The following is a 12,500-nucleotide window of genomic DNA, read 5'->3' on the forward strand; positions in this document are numbered from 1 at the left end:
ATATATATATATATATATATATATATATATATATATATATATATACACACATATACTTAGATATATATATATATATATATATATATATATCAATCTCTCTCTCTCTCTCTATCTATATATATATATATATATATATATATATATATATATATATATATATGAAAAAAAATTATATATATGTATATATACTTAGATGCATAGGTATTTCTCTTTCTCTCTAAATATATATATAAACATGACAGAATGACTGTTACTGAGATCGCAGTACAGTGGGGATAAGGGAATATTCCCTTTTCCCCACTGCAGTACAATCTCGGAGTGAGAATATAAAAGTAGAGGGGTGATGAGGGGTGCAGGGGGCTTGCCCCCCTGCATAAATGAGTTTACTGTTTTTTTTTTTAAATGTGTTTTTGTTTTATTTTTTTTTTTTGCAGACTTTCACAAAAGTGCTTTTTCTGTGAAAAAGCACTTTCGCGGAAGTGTGCTCGACCTTTTCAGTTTTGTTGAAACATGTCATCTGTAATTAGTCCTAGATCCGTATATATATATATATATATATATATATATATATATATATACTCGATCTTTAACAAGACTCCATCTGGACATTGGCCTCAAGTCGACCACAGTCTGGTCATATTTTGATGCCAGTCAGTCTCATTTGGTGAGAGGTTTGTGCGATTATCTCTTGACTCGATCTTTAACAATGAATAATTATAGCGTAGGCATTCCTCAAGGATTAGTGCTGTGGAAACTGTGCCATCTAGTTATATAATGGTAATCTGACTTTTACAGCAGGATTCATTCTGGAGCATTTCTCCCCGAGCCTTCGCTGAAAACAGGCTCTGTGGAACCTAGTCGGACTTTCCTGGTCAACAAAAAGATAAATAAAATAAAAAATAAATATATATATATATATATATATATATATATATATATATGTGTGTGTGTATGTGTATGTATAAGCTAAGAAAACTTCTAAGACACCTTGACAAAGTAAACTGGACCTAAGATATTTAAGCACTTTCCTTCTTTATTTAACAGAACTTCATCAGAAAATGATAAAGCAAGAGAGACACAAGTAATAAATAAAAACATTTAGAGAGTCTAGAACTGCAAGGAATCTATTAAATAAAGAATGAAAACACTTAAATATTGTAGGTCTAGTTTACTTTCTCAAAGTGTCTTAGAAGTTTTCTTAGTTTATTTTGTCTTATTTCTTCTACTTCTCAGTTTAGTGTTTATAATATATACACACAGGCACAGAGACACACACACACACACACACACACACACATATATAATATATATATATATATATATATATATATATATATATATATATATATATATATATATAGTTAGATATAGTCTTGGAATATTCATTGTCCTACTTGCTCTCTGTAGTAGCATTTGATACAACCTGTATATTGAGTAAGCTCTGTGTAGACTCCATCTGGACATTGGCCTCAAGTCGACCACAGTCTGGTCATATTTTGATGTCAGTCTCATTTGGTGAGAGGTCTGTGCGATTATCTCTTGACTTGATCTTTAACAATGAATAATAATAGCGTAGGCATTCCTCAAGGATTAGTGCTGTGGAAACTGTGCTATCTAGTTATATGATGGTAATCTGACTTTTTATCTGATGCAGTGGGGCTAGTATACACACCAGAATCGCATATCAAAGCACTTAGTAACTCTGAAAGTCAGTAGAGAGTCAGGTATGACTCTTTATGTGGTCCATCCCCACTCTGCCATCAAAATACTGTCGGCATGGAACATTTGAATAAATGAATACTAGATGACCTGCATGCTGGCTAGTTCAATATACATAAGCAATAGAACCATAACGATTTACATATAGTTGGTGCAGTGTATTTAACTACATCAATTCCCCTTCACCTTATACAACAACAAAAAAGAAAAACTAAAAATAATACTAAAAATAATGATAACAATGATAATAATGATAATAATATTACTACTAATAATAATAATAGTAATGCATAAATAAGCAAGCAATAATTCCTGACAGGGTCATCATTATCTGGGAATTAACACAGAGCCAGAGTTGTTTTGAGGTCAGGCAATGTAGGCAGAGGTCCTTACTACCCTTTGAAGGGCATTAATTCTCTTTGATAACACACACCTTGGCATGCCTTATTGCATATAGAGAATGGGCTACCTTTGAATTGTTTTAATTTATTTTTATTACTATATACTTTTTTATATCTTTGATGTAAAGTAGTACCTCTGCTTAATGTTTCAGACTTGCTGTAGGATATGTAATTTTTATTGGAGGAAGTATTTTACATCTAAAATTGTTTATACACAGACATTCAAAAGCCGAAATAGACAGACAGACTCACATACAGATAAATAAAAACATACACATGCTCACACACGTATACATGCCTCAGGAGAAGGCTTATGTACATAAACGTGAATGCATATGCCCAGCAGTTACAGCTACTTGGTTGAGTTAATCAAGTGTCTCATTGTGATCAAATGAAAGGGAGAAAAATCATAAGAATGCAAGGCGCCATCACCCACAAGTATTTTAACTATTTGTGACTTTGCCACATAGTTAAGCTGTATCCCTCGTAGAATATTTAATCTGATGGTAAATCACCGATGATTAAAGTCAGTCGATAACATAAGACATTACAGGTTCATTATTTTTAAGGAATGCATACTGATGGTCTGCCTGTTGCAGTCAAGAAAAGTTGGCATACACTGTCTCTGTCTGTTCTTTTCTTGCTCACTGGCATTATCTTTCTTTCTCAGTCTCTTACATGCAGAGACACACACACTTACACACACTCATGCATGCATTACTTTTTGTTATATTGACTTTTTTTAAGTTTACACTCACTAGACAGCAAAGTTGCATTTAGCAAACTTACAAAAATATGGCAGTTTTTTTTTTTGTTTCTATATGAGCTTTGCTACATCTAAATATACTCCAGTGAATTGGTGGATTTGTTTATTACCAGGTATCCCTATTGGAGAAGGTTTGTTCCCTAACTAGGATGAAATTGTATGCATGGACCATTCTCCAAATCAAAGTAGATAGTAAACTAAAGAGCTCATTTCCAAGTTAGGAAGAACCTTTCTTGCAACAGAGTTCCATGTGGTACAAGCAAAGCAGCTATCAGAACCATACTGTCCCTGTCGCAAAGATGCCAACACCAACAGCTGCTCTCACTTGTACAACACTTCCTCATTAGTGTCTTTATGTCAAATTAATAAAAATGCTTCATTAATTGCTATGTGACATAGCAGCAAGCACATTATCCTTTTCTAAGGAGATGTTCCCTACTACACTGTGCAATGCAGTCATAGTACATGGCAATACAATGTGTAGCATCAATATTGATAGGAAACCTCTGCCTACTATGCACTGCAATATACTATGCTGCCTGTACACTGTTAATGGGAAATGAAATTCATCTGTATGCTGTCTAACATTACCACCATTTCTATGAAACTCTGTAATAACAATTGACATAATAAATGAAACCAAAACAAAAAAGTGCTCTAAGCTTGGAGAGGCAGGAAACAGTCAAGGCACAGGGCTGACCCAAAGATATAATTTGAATTTTAATACAAATGCAAATCCAATAAACTGAATACAAGAAAACAATAACAAATCTCCAGGTTTGGTTTTATTTTAGTGCACTCACACTTTTTTGGACACAATAAATGTACCTGGGAATTCATGAATGAGCATGTGCACATCTTGCCAAAGCCTATGTGATCTGCTGTCTGTGTATAGTGAGCAATATAGCTCATTGAATATGAAATACTTTAATCAAACCCCACACATTGATCAGTACAAGCTTCTAGCCACATAGAGGTACAGTAATACTCATCTTCACAATATAAACACATGATTGTAAACATGGTTAAGCTCAGTAAGTATGTGTGAATGACATAATTAGAACAATTTAGAATACATAAATAAAAGGCAGGGGGAGCCTAACAAGAAACTTGATACCTTTTAAATTGAATCATGTACAAACCCCCTCTTAACAGAAATAGTGAGAAATCCATTAACAATCAAGGCCTATAAGGCACACTTTCAATATGACTTTAATCCAAATGCTGACAGAAGGAGATGGGTATGAATTTACTGCACATTTCTGGAACATGAAAAGATGGCTACACCTCCAACTATTGTCATTAACTACTATTAATTATAATTTATTTAACATGTGTTTACTGGGAGATTCCAACTTGGAGCAAACCAATTTTCAGGAGGGCCCCTGGGAGCAATGCTCCAGACATGTCTTTGTAACATGGGAGGAAACTGGAGCATGCAGAGGAAACTCACACAAACACAGAGAGGACATGTAGACTCTGCACAGAAGGTTCCCCAGCTGAGAAGTGAACCAGAAAACCTTTTGCTGGGAGGTGGCAACATTAATCGCTGTACCACTGTGCTGTTTAATTCACCATCTTTCCAAGAGATCACCACATAAGATCACAGGATCTTATGAAGTTACTAGGTTATTGGCCCTGAGGCCCTTATAAGCCTAGCCAAGACATTAGCCCATGTTTAGACAAGTCAGCACCCAATGCCCCTCTCCAGCTGGGACACGAGCAGAAGCCCAGCAGTATATTTTCTGTTTCCCATCCAGTTATCCAGATTGCAGTTAAAAAGGGTAAAGAGGTACTCTGCTTGATGTGGAAAGGAAGTCTATTCCATAGATGGGGGAGTCTCTGGGACACAAATCTGTCCCACCAACAAGTCTTGTTGATGTCACAGACCAGGTTGAGGCCATGCATGTGAGCTACTTCAGTGGAGCTTGACTTGCTGATATGCAGCAGTCCCATCAAAATGGGGTCTGTGATCACCTTGTATGCCAGACAGAGGTCACCTCTGAGAAGTCTGTATGGAACTGATTAGAGGGATGGGGATTATAGCCTATCTGTGTATGGTAGATGTTTGAGGCCCTGGATTCTCCAGGTGAGGAACCTCTGTGGTATCTCCAGCTGCTGCATGTGCTTTGCGAGGTACATGGCGAAAGATGCATTATACTCAATAATGGGCCTTATAAGGGAAGAATACAGGGATGTTATGATGTCCTTGCCTTGGATGAGATACCCGTACTTATGAGGTGGGCCATGTAGAAGGCTTTCAGTACAATGGAAGCAACATGGTGGTCCAAAGTCAGGTTGCTATCAACTTAGTTGCCTAAATCACTCAAGACTTATTGCGAGGTTAGGACATTGTTATTAATGTGATAATTTGTGGGGATGTCACTCTCCGCAAAGGGGATGATGATGATGATGCATTTTTTTGGTATTCAGCTTGAGGCCATGTTTCTGGCACCAGTCATTTGTCTGAGTGAGACCCTCTTGGAGGATGTCTACATCACTAGGGGAAATGATGACAGCACTCAGCTTGCAGTCATCTGCAAACTTGGTCAGCCATAGCCCATTGGTTTTGGCCTGCACCTCAGAAAAGTATATCTCAAATAACAGATGCCCCAAGACCAAACCGTGGGGTTTTGCCACTTGTTCCGGGTCTACTGCTTGAGGTGGCTTCCCCCATTTTGACTAGGTGGGTTCTATCAGTGAGTCAGTCTGCTACCCATCTGGTAACATATGGATTGTTGCCTAGTTGAGAGAGTTTATATATTATACCTGAGTGGAGAATAGTGTCAAAGGCTTTGGCAAGGTCAAGGTAAGCAGTGTGCACCATTGTCCCCTTATCCATGCTTTGGTGACTGTCTTAAAGAAGTCAAACAAATTTAGCAGACATGACCTCCCCTCGACAAAGCCAAACTGTATGAGATTGAGGGTTTGGAGGTTGCCAATGTCCTTGTTAATGAGGTCCATGATAATCCGTTCCATGGCCTTGCAGATCAGGCTAGTTAGGCTGATGGGTCTATAATTCCCCGTATTGGTGGATGCTCCACCTTTGTGTAAAGGGATAACAGTGGCTGTCCTCCACTCAGCTGGGACAAAGCCGGTACTCAGGCTTTGGTGGAATAGGGCACCTAATGGTGCTACAAGTTCCTGCCTGAGTTTATATAAGATGCAGCCCGGTATGTTATCAGTCCCCTGGAGGCTGCATTTTTTGCCTTTGCGAAAGCAGTGATGACCTTTTCCCTAGATATAAGGGGAAGGTACTGGGGATGTCCTGATTAACTGATGGGAGAACAGGGGGATGAAGTTTTCGCTGAATCTGTCAGCCAGCAAGTTTGCTATATCTACAGCATTTGTATATGTGGTGTCCTTGACCACCAGTTCTGAACTGATCTGCGTGCTTCCTTTGAGGTTGCAGACATATGTGAAGAAGGCCTTATGATTGTCTCTAATAGATGTGGCCAATTTGGACTCAAAGTTTGCTTTGGAGGATTTCACTAGTGCTCTTATTTGCTTGTTCAGGCTAAGGAGACATTGTTTCCAACTGGGTACCTGCTCCTTCTTGGTCTTGGACAGCAATTTTTTTTCCTTTTCTTATAGAGTTTATTTATTGCAGATGTCCACCAGACAGGTTTACTCTTCCTTGTGGAAGATGATATAGTCCTGTCAGGTATTCCTGATTTCATGCATCTATATAAATGCCTGTATAGTGCTTTGGTGTAGTTTTGGATATTGGTGCCGGTTCCTACAGAGGGAGAGGGGGCTGTGAAGCTGTTTATACCATCCCTCAGGAGGCTGTAATCAACTTTGGAGAACTTTTTATGTCTGATCCTAGCTAGAGGCAGGTTGGTGGAAGTTGATGACTTTGAAAGAGACCACTTTATGATCAGATCTTACCAGTGAGGAAGATACTATAGGGATGCTGCAGTGTTTACTCCTTTTGGATCATACCAAGTCCAAGATATTACCACCTCTTGTGGGGGTATTGGCAAGCTGTTCCAATGCATTTGCAATGACAAAAATCTAGGAATCTCTGGGCATTTGTGTTCAGGCATGGGTAGTTCTTCTAATTTATGTTTGGGAAGTTAAAGTCACCCAGGATCAGGATAAAGGGTTGAATTTTTATAGATTCAAACAGGCTCAAATAGGTGGATTGGGCATCTTGAGTCAATTTGGGGGCTGGTAGCTAGCTATGATTTGAATAGAGGTCTTGTCAATGGTTAACTGCACCTGAAGTGTATCCTGTGCGTCATACTGTTTGATGAGCTTGGAGGTGTGCATGTCTTAAATGTATATTGAAATGCCACCTCCTTTGGCTTTACTGCCCACAGTTTGGGGTCTGAATGTATGATAGGATGAGTAACCAGGTAAGGCTGGGGTGCTCTCTGCAGCTTTGAGCCAGTGTTCTGTGACTGCACAGATGACAGCATTTTCCAGATTTAAAAATGCTTGCAATTAGTGTAGTTTCATGTTTACACTACTAGCATTTATTAGCATGACTTTTAATTTGCATTTTGCTGAAATTTTTATGTTGGTTTTATAACCCTCAGGACGTTTTCTAAAAAAAAGCAATATGGCGGAGGCAAGAGCCTTTGCCAGAAGCCTGAAGCCCAAGTGAGACAGATGCAGGCCATGTCTGGCAAAGCATTATGGTTGGTTGATCATATTTTCCTAGGCTGTCAGGTACTAGATTCCCCTGGAATGACACCAGAATCTAAGCCAGTTGTTAGTCAATCATTTTCTGTTTGTATTGAGGCATCATTCTCGGTGATGGCAGAATGCTGGCTAAGGCTAGGAACATACCTGCCTGGGACACATAATCAGTGAGCTCAATCATGTTTCTCTTCATATAGTCCAGAGAGGTACGTCTCAAGTCATTCACACCAACATGGACTATGACAGAGTCATAATAGTATCTATTGTTGACAAACTTGAGTGTGTATGTGATATGGTGGATTCTGACACTTGACAGACAACTAACCATGACTTTCTCCTTACCCAACCTGGTGAGAGGCACATCTGTGTGTCTCACAATGGAGTCTCCTATGACTAATATGTTGGATTTATGGTGAAGCCTTAGTGGTTGTGAGACACAGGTGTGTGCACTATGGGTGGTATGTAGTGTGGAGGGCTGTGGAGATCGTGTGTGTTTTGCCACGGAGATCTCCTTTGTTTGGGTATGTTTATGTGGAGGACCTCCTCATATGTGGGCATGTGTTTTGTAGGTATGGGTGGTGCTTGAGGTGTAGTGATTATGTTGACAACCATTTTGATGCCAGATATACTGGACTGAGGGTGAGATGGCATGAACTCTATGTTCCTAATGTAATTGCATCTTTCACAAATTGTGTTCCTAGGTGGTAGCATCAGACAGTTGTCCATATAAATGAGGCAGTTGCTACACAGTCACAGGATGCCCATATCAACCAGACTGGCAGGAGAAACTGTAGGAAATTGTCCATCCATATTTCTCAGAATCTGAGGAAGAAAGGCCAGGGAGAGCTAAGGGGTGGGCCTAAAGCCAAAGTGCTTAAACCAAACCTAAGAGCTTAAAATAACACTTAACAATTTAGACAGGCTATAAACAAGCCCCCAGATTCACTATCCTTCCATGCAGGACTAGCTTAGTCCTGCACGAAAGTGGATGTTTAGGAGCAGGAAGGCAGCGCTCCATGCATATCAATGAAGGCGAGCTGCCTGAGCTCCTAAATGAACACGGAGCATGTACAAGTGCAGGGGGCATGTCTGAGAGCAGAGCTCTCAGAATATACATGCCCCTGCAATCAAGAAGAGCAGTGTATGAATAAGAATGAGCGAGACCACTCATAGGTGTTCACATACTCCCAGTAAAATCCCCCCAAGTTTACAAGAGCAATAGTTAAAACATTAAATATAAAGAAGTTTTTTTTTTTTTTTTTTTTATGAAACAGATTCAATTTAACCGTAGGTACAGGGGTTTGCCCATCGCTTAGCTATGGTTAATGCAGGTTAAATGGCACAAGAGGATAAAAAGCAAGATATATGCAAATGAAGCAGTACAGCAATACTGTAGTGGGCAGAGCATTTGCCTTATGAATAGTCATTCCTGGTTCAAGTCCCACTCCAATACATTCCATTTTCCATGTCAAATACTTTATGACCAATTTTTTGTTGCATAACCTACTTAATGACACATATTTGTGAACTGGAGTACTGCATTAAATGCAGATGTGAGGTGTCATTGTCATAATGTTGTTAAGTCCACAGATAATCACAAGTGCCCCATACAGTATATGTACACAGGAATCAGGGATACAAATGGAAGGTAAAATGTGTAATGAATGATAAATCAATACAGTTTCCAAATCCACCACCTTCCCAAGAACCATTTGACATTACTGTCTAAATTAGTGCGGTGGTAAGAGGGTGTAAGCAATAGTAAGCAAGAGTAAGCATATTTAAGCAGTAGTAAGCAGGCTTAAGCCCGTTTGCATGGGGGTAAGCAATGCACACACAGTTAAGCAATATTGAAGCTAACTCTCTGTAAGCATATTTAACCAAAGGTTAGCATTGCTTAAACTCGCACAAACCCACGCAAACTCACTTACAATTGCTTAAAAGTGCCTTAATCACTCTGTAGGCAACAGCTACTGCCCTGGCCAAAAAAGAAAATAAACAGCCTTTGCAGGTCTTGAACCCAGGACCTGGTACACTACAATCACAGTACTTAACCACTAAGCCATCACAGCAGTACATACGATTGAGGTATCACCAAACAGATCCTTACTATAGGAAAAATCAAACTGAACATGTTAAAGGAATCTATATACAGTTTTATGTTGTATAACTTACTACATAACATAAATATGTGAACTGGAGTTCTGCAGTAAGTCCAGATGTGAGGTGTCATTGTAATAAAGTGTTGAAATTCCCTAATAAACACAAGGACCCCATACAGTATACGCACACATGAATCATGGATACCAAACACATATATAACATCTAATGAATAATAAATCAATGCCAGAAAGCAAATATAATGCAACTTAAATATTAAGCAATGCTAAGCATTGCACAGCCCAGCTTAGTAGGTGTAAACAATGTGTAGGACAGCTAACTCAGTCTGCCCATTGGTATACCCCTTTAAGCAATGCCAACCTTAGATAAGCAGGTTTCCACATAGCTTAGCATTTTCAAAACCATCCAACCATGGCAAAGTGCAGGAAACTGGCCCTATTTAAACCCAACAGGTGGGAATACATCTCATAACTGGTGCAGCTTCCTCCTATAGACACTATGTCTGGTTTGAGAGAGGGTGTGCACTTTTGGCGCAGCGCTGGAGCATCCATGAGTCCAGAGTCATGGCAGGACTCCTTGTGAAAGACTATGACCAGAGACTGCTGCAGGGCCAGTATCAGGACTCCCAATACAAAGCAGAAGCCTGGGACTGTCTCGCCTGTGACCTCACCAGTGCCACTGGCATACCATGAACTGGTGAGCAGGTCAGGCATTACTATGCCAACCTGAAGTGGAGAAAGGGGGATCTCTTGGATCAGTGGATCCAAGAGGCTAGGAGGACAAGGGATGTCCCAGCTGTGTATAAGTATCAGTCCACTACCTGTTTAATAAATGTCAGTTCATGTATATTATGGATAGATATGGCTAAATATTCCTCTTATGTCTTTCACAGTGGCAGATGAGTGGGCTGTGAACCAGGAAGCCCATGCCTGTAGACTGCAGTGGTTGCAACGCGAGGCAGGTTAGTAACACTCTTGCATGTACTGTCAAAGGACATAAATCTAAATGTAGTACTAAGTTAATTGCCTCTATAAAACCTGCATTGTTTAAGTCATGTACTGCATACACCAGAGAATATGGCATGAAGAGTCTCATATAGGTTGTATGACAATAAAGGTCTAACTGCTGGACTGCATGTGTTTACTCTGGTATCATATGGTAATGTAGAGTTGCAATCAATTAATAGTACTGTTGTATTAAGCACTGTTACCCACACTGTGCTACATAAATAAAATGTGCAGGAATGTCTGTATATGACTGTTGTAATCCCAAGAGGTCATATAGTTCAACTGAGAGAGACTTAGACAGAAAACAGTGAAAAAACAAACAACAAAATCCATATAGCACATTCAACTGCAATGTGAACTGTTGTACTTTTTGCACACACAGCCATGGTTCGAATCCTGGGAGTGGTAGGAGACTGTATGCAGAATCATACCCCACAACTGTACAGATATGTCCAGAATGTCCAGTAAATTGGCCCATATCTGCTGCTTATCATCTTGTCCCCCTGGCAAATCAGTGGGATGATCCCAGACATTTAGGCAGAAAACAATACATACAACTGATTGTCAGACATCTATAAAAACAAACCTGTCACTCTAGCAACTCCCCAAAATGTTATGAGAGTAATTAGCCAAATATGTTCCATCTCCACCCCCATGTTGTCAAGCTGTGACCAGAGTGTGTACAGTAACAGAGTGAGACATATGTGCATAACATTAATGTAGAATCTAGTAATTTGGTGGCAACATTCAGGTAGTGCTAACAAACATTGCTCCCACAGATCTGTCAGATATGAACACTGTGCCTAGAAATAAAAGATTAATATCCTGTACTGGTACTGTTTACTCTGGTATTGTTTGGCATTGTTAGGGTTGCAGGTGCTCTGAATAATAAGTTATTACTCATCACTGTCACCCACACTGTACTACATAATACAACTATCTCAGATCCTGTATAAGAGTGTTGTAATTGCAAAATCAGAATGTAAAACCACAGGATAATTATAGACAGAAATCAGACAAGAGATATCCAACAATATCTATATAGTACACTCAACTGTGTTGGACAGTGTTTTATTTTTAGTAGACAGTCATGGTTTGAATCTTGGGAGTGGTAATAAGCTATATGCTTAATCATACCCCACAAATGTACAGAATTGTCCAGAATGTCCAGTTAATTGGCCCATATCTGCCGGCTGTTACCCTGTCCCCCTGGTATATCAGTGTGCTAATCTCTGACAAGTAGGCAGCATTTCATGTCATATAACTGACTGTCAGACCTGTACATATTTGGAAAATGTCAGTGAAAACAAACCTGCCATTGTACAATTCACTAAAGGTTTAAGAGGGCAATAGTGGAAATATGTCCCAGTTCACCTGCATGTGGTAAAGACATGCCCAGAGTGTGTGCAGTAAGAGATGGACAGGTATATGCATAACATCAGCCTGGAATCTGGGAATATGTGCAGAAACAGGTAGTATTAACAAACAATACCACCAAGGTATACCATGTAAGAGGTGTATACTGCAGGTAGAACTCAGTTCATGTATATAGTTGTTGAGATCCATACCACTGTCCAAACAAAGGTGATAGGGTAATGTACTAATACCTGTAAGGTACAGATCACAGCACTGACTAGGAAAGTAATGCAAACTACATGAATATACAAGTTGGTAACTGACATCCCCCCCCACCATATCTGCAGCAATAAACTAAATACACAACTCAGTCGGTATGTGCTGCATTAACTCTACTGTTGGGACATATGTCCTATTGTTTGATAACTATTTAAATTTGTTTCTATGCATGTGCCATGTTGAAATACTCCCACATTGGTG

This window comes from Protopterus annectens, chromosome 5.part0, assembly GCF_019279795.1.
Source record: "Protopterus annectens isolate FY-2018-M chromosome 5.part0, PAN1.0, whole genome shotgun sequence".
NCBI classification, from domain to species: domain Eukaryota; kingdom Metazoa; phylum Chordata; order Ceratodontiformes; family Protopteridae; genus Protopterus; species Protopterus annectens.